Source organism: Panulirus ornatus, chromosome 3 (genome assembly GCF_036320965.1).
Source record: "Panulirus ornatus isolate Po-2019 chromosome 3, ASM3632096v1, whole genome shotgun sequence".
NCBI classification, from domain to species: Eukaryota; Metazoa; Arthropoda; class Malacostraca; order Decapoda; family Palinuridae; genus Panulirus; species Panulirus ornatus.
In genome coordinates this window covers 41,487,380-41,500,792 of record NC_092226.1, presented here as the reverse complement: position 1 = coordinate 41,500,792, position 13,413 = coordinate 41,487,380, and the positions used below count along the sequence as shown (strand labels likewise).

Sequence of the window (13,413 nt, the reverse complement as noted above, 5' to 3'; positions counted from 1 at the left end):
CAATGTTACAATTCTTTAGAATTGTGTATTTAATAATATAAGATTCAATGATGTTCAAAGTGGTAAAGAAGTTTCAGTTAATAACTGAATTGTTGTTACTCCAGTCAGTACAATGGTCATAATTCTTAACATGACTAAAAAGAGAATTTGATTCTTGTCCTGTTCTTATAATTATGTTGCTAAAGTCTGACATAAAGATCCTTACCAGTCTGCCTAACATAAAATATATTACGGGTTTTACAAGAGATTGTAAACACAGCCGGCAGAATTTTCTGGCAAGCTTTTGATTACGATATTTTTTATTGTACTGACATTGTTGAAGGCTACATTGACATTAAAAGATTTAACTGACATGGGGAGTAACGTAAAATTATCAGTAAAAGGCCCCCAGAATTTTCTGGTGAGTTTTATATTAAGATATTCTTTATAGTACTATTATTGCTGAAGGCTGCATTTACATTAAAGGATTTAAGCAACCTGGGAAGTAATGTAAAATTGTCAGTAAAAGGGAGTAACTAAAAGATTTCTGGTATCATGGGGAGGTTTGGGTCTAACTCTTTAAAAATGATTTCTTTGCCAAACTAAGGGATTTATCAATTAAAGATCTAGGATACTTTAACTTGGATCCAATACAATATATCTTCTCAAACTCTATCAATAAATCTGGATGGGTTTGAGAAGATATATTCAATTGGAGCCAAGTTAAAGTATCCAAAGATCTTTAATAGATAAATCTCTTAAGTTAGCTCCCTCCCATTTTAGTCACCTTTTAGTACATGCAGGGAATACATGGGAAGCATTCTTTTTCTTCCATCCCCAGGAATTCAGATGGTATTGCAGCAGACTTTGTTAAGAATCCATCGAAGGGGTTTTCCCTTTATTCCAGCCTGGTGATCCAGGTATTTAATTAGCCCCCTATACAGTTCAGTGTTGAATGCTTTTTGACAGTCCAGATACAAACAGTCCACCTAGCCTTCATTTCCATCTAGAACTGAGCTCACTCTCTTCTATCTATCTTATATCTGACACCCATTCAAGTGGTGGCCATGGCAGAAGAGTCTCCACTTATCCCTGTCCTTACATGCCTCCCTCGCATACACTATTCCACATAATCTTCCACAATTTCTCTCCCTCCAGTATCCTTCCACTTATTCTCTTGTAAAACCCTAAGAGGTTAATTATACACATCCTTCCCTCCCTAAGACCAAGCTGTCGCTTACTTAGGTAATTTTTCCTCCACAGAAAATCATCTACTTGCTGTCTAATACTTTTTTCCTGAAAATTACATAACACACTCGTTAATGAGACTGGTCTGTAGCTCAGCACCTGTAACTAGTGTCCTTTCTCATATATAACACTTTCTCCCTTCTCATTCCAATGGCACTTTGCCTTTCTCCATTGATAGCTTGAATACTGATTCAAAAGATTTATATAGTGTATCTCCAAACATCTTTTGCATATATGGTGACATTTTATCCGGACCATAAGCATTATAGGGACAAGTCCTTTTAGTATCCTGTTACTATCTTTTCTAGGTATCTCAAAGATTTTCAAGTGTCCATCCCATTCCATCTCATTAAAACAAATACTGTCTGCTTTGAGTTTATCTTGGACAACATCACTTGATGCCAAAAACATCATTTGCAGCAACTTAGAAAGCAAATAATGCAATACTCATTTATGTTCATCTAAAGAATTCAAGGTTCTGATCATACTTGTTACATCAAAGGAACTACCAAGATATTCACAGTAGATGGTATAATTAACGAATGAGTTATTTTTCATACATGTGCAATATGTTCAATATTCATTTGACAAACAATTTGTCCAATTCTCCTTCAAGGAACCTGCTGTTACCTCTGCAACCAGCAGCAACTTTTGCTGTCCACAGGATATATTCTACTACTTGCTCTTGTGCCCAGCCCTGAGGTTTAGTGTGATCTAAATTAGAAAGGTTATATAATTTGTCTAAAAGATTCACCAACCTGACTTCTCTGGAGGCTTCGTGTACATTACTGCTGGGGTTATATAATTATAGAATAAAATTACACACACACTGGAGGGAAAGGAAGTGAACAGAATTGGTTATTAGTAGTAATTAGTAGATTCAACCCACCTTCTACAAATACTTGGTTGGTGCCAGGCTTCACAGTAATCCTAGGTTGCTCAATGGCTTGTTTCAGGTTGTTATCTTTAAATACCATTTGTCCCACTACCTGCACCGCTGCTCCAACCTCTGGGCTGGCCAATACAATTCTCAGTCCACACACCTACCAATTAATATTCAAGCTTAAATTTTCACATTCAACTCTATATTAATGCCAGAAATAGAAAGTAATTGTTGAGAAACAAGATACTTTTTCATGTAAAAATCTATTATAATGCCAGAAAATTATTTTGAGGAACAAGACTTTTTCACATACAATATCATAACAATGCCAGAAAATTATTTTGGGGAACAAGCCTTTTTAACACACAATACCAGAAATAAAAGAAGATACTTTATGAGGAACAAAAAACTTTTTCACATTCAAATTCATTATAATCCCAAAATAAGATAATTTCTTTTAAGAACAAGATATTTTTACATTCAACTTCATAATAATACCAGAAATAATAGAAATTACTTTTTGAGGTACAAGAGACATGTTAGATTTCCAATGACAAATCTCAGTGCCCTTAGCTTACTTAAAACTATAGTTTGCATCAGAGACTCAGTTCAGATGGAGCAATTGAATCCTGCACATGCTAACATTCATTATGATGGAAAATTTAGTAAAACAACCTAATGCATATGCATAACCATAAGAGAGACATACACTACAACGTAACATTTGTGAACAAATATATACGTATGCTACTGAAGAACCTGGTGTTAAAACTAAGTCAAATTTCATCACAGCCAGATACAGAAAATGAGCGATTGGGATACACTCCTCCAAACTTCTTTAGTTTCTGAATCTTTGCTTTGTAACTCAGCATATTCACAGAAATTTTCAATGAGATGCTGAATATGCACATCTGAGCATTTACATTATGGAACAGCTTTAATAAAACAGCTAGCAATAAAGTTATCTTTGTTTATCTATAATCAATTTGTAAGCAAAAGTGTCACACTGCAAATAAATCAAAATTAATTCAGTGTTATAATACTCTTCTCATACTATCACATCCAGTCATATCAATGTGGAATACATTTCCCTGGATTACCTCCAATTGTAGGGAAATGAAGACTCCATTAGAGTGATAAGTTCTCTGATGAGGCTGTGCTCCAAAAGATGAAGCCTTATCAAAGGTGACTTTTCACTCGCAGTATAACCTTGAGCCTCTGGAGTCTGGGTAGCACTATTACTGAGAAAGGTATAATGCATAATAAGCTCCTTGAGCAAATCTGGTATTTAAAGAACAACTGAAATTTCAGGTTCATGGTATTCATCAGGCCAAAAACCTTTTTTTTTTTTTTTTACTGAAATACTGTTTAACTTAATGAAATTCTTCTTCATGTTCAACAGTAATCAAAAATATCCTCAATCTCTCCCAGGGACAACAAATAAGGAATAAAATGAACAGGTGAGAATATAATTTTGGGGAATAATACGATGAGGGGAAGAATACTACTCAAATATTCTCTGCATGTCATAGAAAGCAACTTAGGAGGGCAAGAGTGGGAAGCTGCAAAACCCTTGTTCTTGAATTTCAATTTCTAAAAATAGAACAGACGAATAAACAAAGTGAGGAGTGTTCATCTTCCTCAAAGGCTCAGACTTGGGTGTATGAATGTATGTGAATGAGAAGAAAGAAAAGATACTGTATTTGAGGAAAGGAACCTGGATGTTCTAGCTCTGAGTGAAACATAGCTCAAGGGTAAGGGGGATGAATTAGCGTTGGGGTCAGAGCTAAGGAAAGGGTTGTTCTGCTACTTAAGTAGAGATTGTGGGAATGTGTGAAAGAATGCAAGAAACTGTGTATCAGAATGATGTGGAAGATTATTTGCGTTTATGCTCCTGGCCACGAGAAGAATGATGAAGAGGGGTGTGTAGTTTAGGAGCACATGATGAATGACTTAAATGCAAAAGAGAGTAATGTGGCAGTAGAGAGTATAACTGCTGGGCATGGGTACCTAAAACTGTGAATAAGGATGGTGAACAGCTTGCGGAGTTGTGATGAATAAGGACTGGTGATTAAGAATATGTGATTTAAAAAGAGGAACTTACATAAGTATATGAGGGTGAGTAAGAAATGTGGTACAAAGACATTACTGGATTATAAACTAATTGATAAGAGCACAAAAGAGAGATACGTGGATGTGAATATGCTGGGAGAGGCAGTTGGTGGGATGTCTAATCATTACCTGGTGGTAGCAATGGTTATGATTGGTAGAGGTTTTCTTAAAAGAGGAAATTAAATGAAGAGGGTGGTGAATGTAAGCCTAAAAAACTTTTTTTTCATACATATTCACCATTTTCAAGATTAGCTAGGTAACGTTAAGAACATAGCACTGAGCCTTAAAGAGAAAATCCTCACTTGGCCCCTTCTATGTTCTCTCTTTTGGAAAAGTTAAAACTGGAGGGGAGGATTTCCAGCTCCCCGCTTCCTCCCCTTTTAGTCTTCTTCTACAACACACAGGGAATAAGTGGGAAGTAGTCTTTTTCCCTATCCCCAGGGATAAGAAAAGAGACTTATGTAACAAAATAACAGGAAAGTTTGATCATGGAATAGCTAAAGAAGAGAGTAAATGAAGCTGGAGTGGGCAACGAATAAAAGGACCTCTTGATGTTCACCATCTTTAGAAATACATGCACAGGCCATTTACACCTTTTTTATTTTATACAGGCTTAAGTTTGGAATAATGTGATCATTACTGGGCTGGCAGCACAGTGGTGTGACATTGCCAGCTCCAGGCAAGAGGTATGCATATGCATGATGTGGATTCAGTCTATAGTCACAGAATGATGCAGTATTTTGTTCTGCAGTTTACTGTACACTGCACTTGTTTTGCCCCTTGCATCATGCCACCAGTCATCTTTTAAGTTCTCCTGGTAGTAATGGTGCTAAGAACTGTAACACCATTACGGCTGACATTAAAATGGATGTGCTTAAACACTATGAGCAAGATGAACTACTTTATGGACTATTCATGACAGTTCACAGAAGATCAAGGAGAAAGCCAAGAGTGTAACATTAATCATTGATTCAAGACCATGTATACCCACAGTTCGATTATGGAAAGCATAAAATGAATGTATATTATAGTATTTCATATTTCTAGCATGTATATAAGGTAGTTTTTCATTGGTATAATACTCAAAACTGTCTCATTAAAAATGAAAATCCCTAATCTCTATCAGGTAGATTATTTGCTTTAGGTATTTTTGACTTACCCATCCATTTAAAGAGTGTAATGCACATAAATAAAGGTATTTTGGGAAGCAGTGCTGTTATGTGCAAGAGAAGACTATGCCATGTGAAAGAGAACTGAGAGACGTATGGGCAGTACCTTCAGGGAAGGAGTAAGAGTGATTGGGAGATGTACCAGAAAAAGTTGATGGAAATCCAAAAGAAAGCACAGGGGCTGAAAAACTTGAAAAATGATTGTTAGGATAAGCAAGTATCACCAAACCCCAAGAAGAGTAATATGTTTTGGAAGGAGGTTTGTAGTGTGAGAAAAACAAGAGAACATGGGATCATCAGTGAATGAGGCAAATAGGGAAGTGGTAACAGGCAGTGATTAGGTGAACAGACTATGGAATAAGTACTCTGAAAGACTGTTGAATGTTTTTGAAGATTGGGTGGCAGTTGTATGGTGTTTGGGTCAAGGAGGTATGAGAAGTGTACGTCATGGCAAGCACTTTTGTGAAGAGAGAGGAGGTGGTGAAAGCTGTGTGTATGATGAAATGTGGCAAGGCAGCTAGGATGGGTAGAATCACAGGAGAATTTCTAAAAAAAGGGTGTCGCTGTGTTGTTGATTGGTAAGTTAGAATTTTTCATGTGCAGTATGTATGGTTCTTGGTAAGGTGCCTGAGGATTGGTGGAATGCATGTATGGTGACAATGAGTAAAGGCAAGGGGCATAAAGGTTAGTGTTTGAATTCCAGAGATTAAAGTTTGTTCAGTGTATCTAGAATGCTGAATGGAAGAGTTATGGTTAGGAGCATGGTGGCATGCACACAGCATCAGACTGGGGAGGAATAATGTCATTTCATGAGTGGCAGAGGATGTGTGGATCAGGTGTTTACTGTAAAGAATGAGAGAGAAATACTAATAGAAACAGTAGGATCTGTAGGTGGCACAGAGATCTTTTGTGGAAGGTGTTACAAAGGTACAGTATAGGAGGAAAGCAATTAGAAGCAGTGAGTTTTTAATCACGAGAGTAATGTGTGCATGCAAGTTGCAAAGAGAATGATGAGAAGTTCCAGGTGAAGGTGGGTCTACAGCAGGAGTGTGTCTATATGTCTTGTTCCCTCCTGGAATTTCCTCAAGGGGGTGAACACGGCAAAAGTCTCTAGCTTTAGTGCTTCACCCTTAAGTGGCCACTGGCAAAGGGCAACCCTAGTGCAGTGCTTGCAGAGGCTTCTAGCTAATGTTCCTCATGAAGAATGAGCTATGTGAGTTAACTGTTGTCAAGTCTTATGTGTGAGAAGGACAGACTGTATGTTTGAGGGCATAATACCAGCAGTCCATGTGTAGGTGAGGCTAAAAGAAATGACAGCTACCTGGGTCAGTGGAGTGCAACTTGAGAACCAATGAAGTGCTGACTTACTACGAAGACATCACAAACCCTTCCATTAACCAGACAGGCAGTACTGGTAATATACCTCCCTCGTTGGTAGATGCCCACAAACTACTACCTACTACTGGGGCGTGTGATGTTTAATGTGTTATGGATGTGGTGGTGATATGGAGGAAAAAGCATCAGGTATGCAGTACGTAGGGGCTGACAAGAGCCTGTGGATTTGGTTGTTGTTTGCTGATGACAGTGCACATGTGTCAGATTTGAGTGAGGAGCTGCAGAAGTTGGTATCTGAGTTTGAAAAGTGTGTGAAAGGGGAAAGCTGGGAGTAAATAAAGGCAAGATAATTAGGTTTGGCTGTGAAAGAAAAAGGTTAGTTGGGGTGTGGGTTTGGATGGAAAAAAAAATTGGAGGAAATGTGGTATTTCAGATATTTGGGAGTGGACATAGCAGAGAATGGAATCATAGAAATGGAAGTGAAATGGGTCATAGGGTGAAAGAAGGGGTGAAAGTTCTGGAAGCAGTGAAGAACGGGTGGAAAGAGAGGTCACTATCTGTAAAGGCAAAAATCGGTATGTTTGAATGTAAAATAGTAATGTATAGATGAAAAGCTTGGGCTACAGATGAGAATGTATAGAAGAAGGTGGAAGTGTTGGAAATGAAATATAAGAAGACAAAATACGGTGAGAGGAAGGTTGATTTAGTAAGGAACAATGGGATAATAAGAGTACAGCTGAGAGAGCTGAAGAAAGTGTGCTGATATGGTTATGACATATGAAGAAAATGAATAAGGAGAGGTTGAGAAAGAGGAAATACATGTTGGAAGTGGAAGAGACAAGAAGGGAAGACCAAATTGGAGATGGAAGGAAGGAGTGAAAAAGACTTTGAGTGGAAGAAGTGCACAAGATAGTGTGAAATGGAGTGAAACAGTATTAAGAGGTCAATGTGCTGTCAAGGCACTTAGGGCATATGAAGCACCCAGAGGAAACCACAGAAAGGACTGTGGGGACTGGATCTGGATACGGGGCTATGGTTTTGGTGCATTACACATAACAGCTGGAGAATGGATATGAGTAAATGAAACCTATGTTTCTAGCATTACCTTTCTTACATGGGAAACAGCAAACAATTGTGAGAAAAAAATAAATACTGAACATAATCATTTCAAAGCTTAATTTTAGAATTAATTTTACTAAAACAATATTTTGACCCTGTAACATTATTCAGCAAGAAAAACATGAGGTATACTGAGATGCCCTAGAAGCTGTTGAACAAGAAGAAATGACTAAAACAACGAGTACATATATAAATGAAAATAGGAGGGAGGGAGGTACAATTTTTGGGGATGAGCAGCAGAGTCACAGCATGGTGACGTGACTGATGCAGTGTGACAGAAATCTGGAGACAATGAAATGGAGGTGCCTAGGGCGCTGAATGAGGCTATAGGTAGAAACTAAGCAAAATTTATGGTAAGGTAATTGAGAATCTCAAAAGAGTGCAGATCACATAGGATCAGTGCTGATTAGTAAAAAGGGAGATTATAGAGAAAGCTCGAAAAACTAAGGGTAATGAATGAAAACTGATATGAACTTAGATGCAAGGTGGGTGGCACTTAAATAAAAAAGATCAGTTAACCAGGGGAAAAAAATTAAGAAGAAATGCTCACTAAAGTAACTATAGGCAACAGAATTACCAGATGTAATCTCAGTGATAAAGGAAAGATGAATTGACAAAAATCAAGGAATCAAGGGATGACCAACGATGGTTACATCTGATTTGGAATCAGAGCCAGAGGGTACTATGACAGACTGAGAAACCCTAAAATATGGTGGAATTCAGCAGAGTATCCATAAATTGTGAAAGACCAAAAGAAAAGAGGAAAAAAAGCAAAGAATATAGTCAGAGGCAAAAAAGAGACAACAACAAATGAGGTAAGAGAATAGACCATCCTCACCTATTTTTTTTCAAGGCTCCAGTCACATACTAAAGTCCACATTAAGGCCAGGCCTTAACTGAAATATAGAGAATCATGAAACAGAAAAAGAAAAGACAAGGGAAAGTATTTACAAATTTTGAAGGACGTGAAAAACCTGTCTTTTGAAATGTGCCACGTCATAGTTAGTGGGAAAGACATGAGAATATAGAGTTCCAATTCCTTGATGTGTAGGGAAAGAAACAATTAACAAAACATGCTACCCTTAAGTTGCCGATGGTCACATCATAAAGAGAGGTTAAGAATGTCAGAGAATGGTAGTAGTCGTCTTAAAGTAATGTAACTACAAGTGCTGAAGAATTTGTAATACAGGGTAAAGAGTTGAAATTTAAGGATTGTATAAGGAAAGAATGCACCTGATATTGTTGAAGTTCTGGAAACAAAACTTACAAAAAATTTACAATTTCATGTTTCCTGTCAAGATGGGTACATAATAGTAAGGATGAAGAGAGAAGATAATGGAGGATGAGGTTCAGCCCTCTAGAAAAAGTAGTTGTTTTCCCATTCAGACAACACATAATGGAAAGGGTAACTGTAAGAAAGAACTGCAAAGTGGTGTTTGATTATATATAATCCTTTAAACAATTTTAACAATTAGGAACAAATACACAACGACAATGATAAAGGAACAATCAGGATGGTTCATGGAGCAGTAAATCAAGCACTTTTCAGAGAAGTTAAAGTATTGATACAGGGGGATATCAAACACATGGAGATATATTAGTGAAATTTGTATTCTCATGGTGAAAGGGAATCATGGAATGTGCACAGAGAAATTTCCTATAACAGCTTGTCATTGGACACATTAGGATGAAGTACCAATTCACCCTTGGTACTTGATCTTATCTTCATACAGACACACAAGGATATTGAAAATAACATACATGATACACCACTTGGAAAAAGTGGCCATGTAATGATTTGGCTTGATTATGTTGTAAAGAAGTGAAAAGAGTGAAGATGAGAGAGGACTTGAAGAGGAGCTATAATTTTGAAAACTATATTATTTATTTTATTATACTTTGTCGCTGTCTCCCGCGTTTGCGAGGTAGCGCAAGGAAACAGACGAAAGAAATGGCCCAACCCCCCACCCATACACATGTATATACATACGTCCACACACGCAAATATACATGCCTACACAGCTTTCCATGGTTTACCCCAGACGCTTCACATGCCTTGATTCAATCCACTGACAGCACGTCAACCCCGGTATACCACATCGCTCCAATTCATTCTATTCCTTGCCCTCCTTTCACCCTCCTGCATGTTCAGGTCCCCGATCACACAAAATCTTTTTCACTCCATCTTTCCACCTCCAATTTGGTCTCCCTCTTCTCCTCGTTCCCTCCACCTCCGACACATATATCCTCTTGGTCAATCTTTCCTCACTCATTCTCTCCATGTGCCCAAACCACTTCAAAACACCCTCTTCTGCTCTCTCAACCACGCTCTTTTTATTTCCACACATCTCTCTTACCCTTACATTACTCACTCGATCAAACCACCTCACACCACACATTGTCCTCAAACATCTCATTTCCAGCACATCCATCCTCCTGCGCACAACTCTATCCAGAGCCCACGCCTCGCAACCATACAACATTGTTGGAACCACTATTCCTTCAAACATACCCATTTTTGCTTTCCGAGATAATGTTCTCGACTTCCACACATTCTTCAAGGCCCCCAGAATTTTCGCCCCCTCCCCCACCCTATGATCCACTTCCGCTTCCATGGTTCCATCCGCTGCCAGATCCACTCCCAGATATCTAAAACACTTCACTTCCTCCAGTTTTTCTCCATTCAAACTCACCTCCCATTTGACTTGACCCTCAACCCTACTGTACCTAATAACCTTGCTCTTATTCACATTTACTCTTAACTTTCTTCTTCCACACACTTTACCAAACTCAGTCACCAGCTTCTGCAGTTTCTCACATGAATCAGCCACCAGCGCTGTATCATCAGCGAACAACAACTGACTCACTTCCCAAGCTCTCTCATCCCCAACAGACTTCATACTTGCCCCTCTTTCCAAAACTCTTGCATTTACCTCCCTAACAACCCCATCCATAAACAAATTAAACAACCATGGAGACATCACACACCCCTGCCGCAAACCTACATTCACTGAGAACCAATCACTTTCCTCTCTTCCTACACGTACACATGCCTTACATCCTCGATAAAAACTTTTCACTGCTTCTAACAACTTTCCTCCCACACCATATATTCTTAATACCTTCCACAGAGCATCTCTATCAACTCTATCATATGAAAACTATACAGAATTTTACAATTCCTAAAGTAACATACATTGAAACATGAAGTTCAGTAGCCAAGAAACCAGGATATTAATGTGAAAAATGATGTGAAATGTAAAATGTAGAAGTGAGAATATGTGTACGTACTACTAGCCACAAAAATAAAGAATGGTTTAATCAAATATGTCAAAAGTCAAGGGAGCTTAGAGATGTGCAATGGCAAAGATAAAGGCAACCCTTCAGCTAGCCAGTTTATGCAAGTTATGCAAGGAATGAGTACAGCAGGATAGGAAAAGGGGAACAGAGAAATTCTAAAAGGAATGTGGATAAGGCAAGTGAATATACAAAACTTTTCCATAAATCTGTCAGAAGCAGACTGTCAGTTAAATAGCAGACAATCAGATTACGGAATTCACAAAGGAAAATAAAAGTTGATGATGTAAGGACATGTAAAGACATTAATAACATGCTCAAAAGTATTTTCATGATGACATGCAATATAGCTTCATCACTACTGAGATAGGATTGGGAAGTGGCTTTAGAAAATACTGAAATATCTACAAAAGACATACAAAATACTAAAAGGTTTTGGCTCAAACAAAACTCAATGCCATAATGAAATTTCACCTCATGTGCAGATACTACTACTTCTGTCTTTTTTCTATGTATAACCTTCCTTCCTTTATGATTCAGGTCTATAAACACCTGTGGAGCCCTGATTAACATATACTCTCCTTCCCTCAGTTTATTTCTTTCACCTGAGAAGTCCTTTGATTTGGATATGTTTTCCACACACCATGTAAGTCACAATAAAAGAAAATTTTCATAAAATATACAAATAAATAAATGAATAAAATAAAAAATTTCACATGGACATGAGAGTATACCAGTATACAGTCAGTGCACTCTTGTAAAACTTACCTATATTTATGACCTGTAAATCTTATTATATATTATTATACTCTGTCGCTGTTTCCCGCGTTTGCAAGGTAGCGCAAGGAAACAGACGAAAGAAATGGCCCAACCCACCCCCATACACATGTATATACATACGTCCACACACGCAAATATACATACCTACACAGCTTTCCATGGCTTACCCCAGACGCTTCACATGCCTTGATTCAATCCACTGACAGCACGTCAACCCCGGTATACCACATCGCTCCAATTCACTCTATTCCTTGCACTCCTTTCACCCTCCTGCATGTTCAGGCCCCGATCACACAAAATCTTTTTCACTCCATCTTTCCACCTCCAATTTGGTCTCCCTCTTCTCCTTGTTCCCTCCACCTCCGACACATATATCCTCTTGGTCAATCTTTCCTCACTCATCCTCTCCATGTGCCCAAACCACTTCAAAACACCCTCTTCTGCTCTCTCAACCACACTCTTTTTATTTCCACACATCTCTCTTACCCTTACGTTACTCACTCGATCAAACCACCTCACACCACACATTGTCCTCAAACATCTCATTTCCAGCACATCCATCCTCCTGCGCACAACTCTATCCATAGCCCACGCCTCGCAACCATACAACATTGTTGGAACCACTATTCCTTCAAACATACCCATTTTTGCTTTCCGAGATAATGTTCTCGACTTCCACACATTCTTCAAGGCCCCCAGAATTTTCGCCCCCTCCCCCACCCTATGATCCACTTCCGCTTCCATGGTTCCATCCGCTGCCAGATCCACTCCCAGATATCTAAAACACTTCACTTCCTCCAGTTTTTCTCCATTCAAACTCACCTCCCAATTGACTTGACCCTCAACCCTACTGTACCTAATTACCTTGCTCTTATTCACATTTACTCTTAACTTTCTTCTTCCACACACTTTACCAAACTCAGTCACCAGCTTCTGCAGTTTCTCACATGAATCAGCCACCAGCGCTGTATCATCAGCGAACAACAACTGACTCACTTCCCAAGCTCTCTCATCCCCAACAGACTTCATACTTGCCCCTCTTTCCAAAACTCTTGCATTTACCTCCCTAACAACCCCATCCATAAACAAATTAAACAACCATGGAGACATCACACACCCCTGCCGCAAACCTACATTCACTGAGAACCAATCACTTTCCTCTCTTCCTGTAAAATCACCCTGTATTCTTAAAAGGATTATGCTTCTCTCCTTTTTATCACAGACTTTCTCTTACACAAATAACCAAGTGCATTTGTGTGCTGATGACTCAACATCCTTCAATGCTGTTCATTCTTCTCTCACTCGATCTGCATCTCATCTCGACACAACTTTCTCAATAAACTCAAATTCAGACAGGATAGCTCAAAGGAATAGAAGAAATTTAGCTAAGTTTAATGCCTCCAAGACCCAGTTCCTACCTATCTCTCTACTGAAAACTCCTCACAACTCTTGTCTCTCTTTTGACAGTTCTGTAATTTCACCTCTTGACCT

General features: G+C 38.5%; 1 protein-coding gene across 1 annotated transcript in view; it reads right to left on the bottom strand.

The window, feature by feature from the left end:
* The window catches only part of LOC139762455 (glutathione hydrolase 7-like), a 302,740-nt gene that overhangs the window by 80,676 nt on the left and 208,651 nt on the right, over positions 1-13,413 (bottom strand). The window contains exon 10 of the mRNA XM_071687364.1: positions 2,117-2,270. The gene's annotated coding sequence lies outside the window, so the exon portion shown is untranslated. The remainder of the gene's footprint in view (positions 1-2,116; positions 2,271-13,413) is intronic.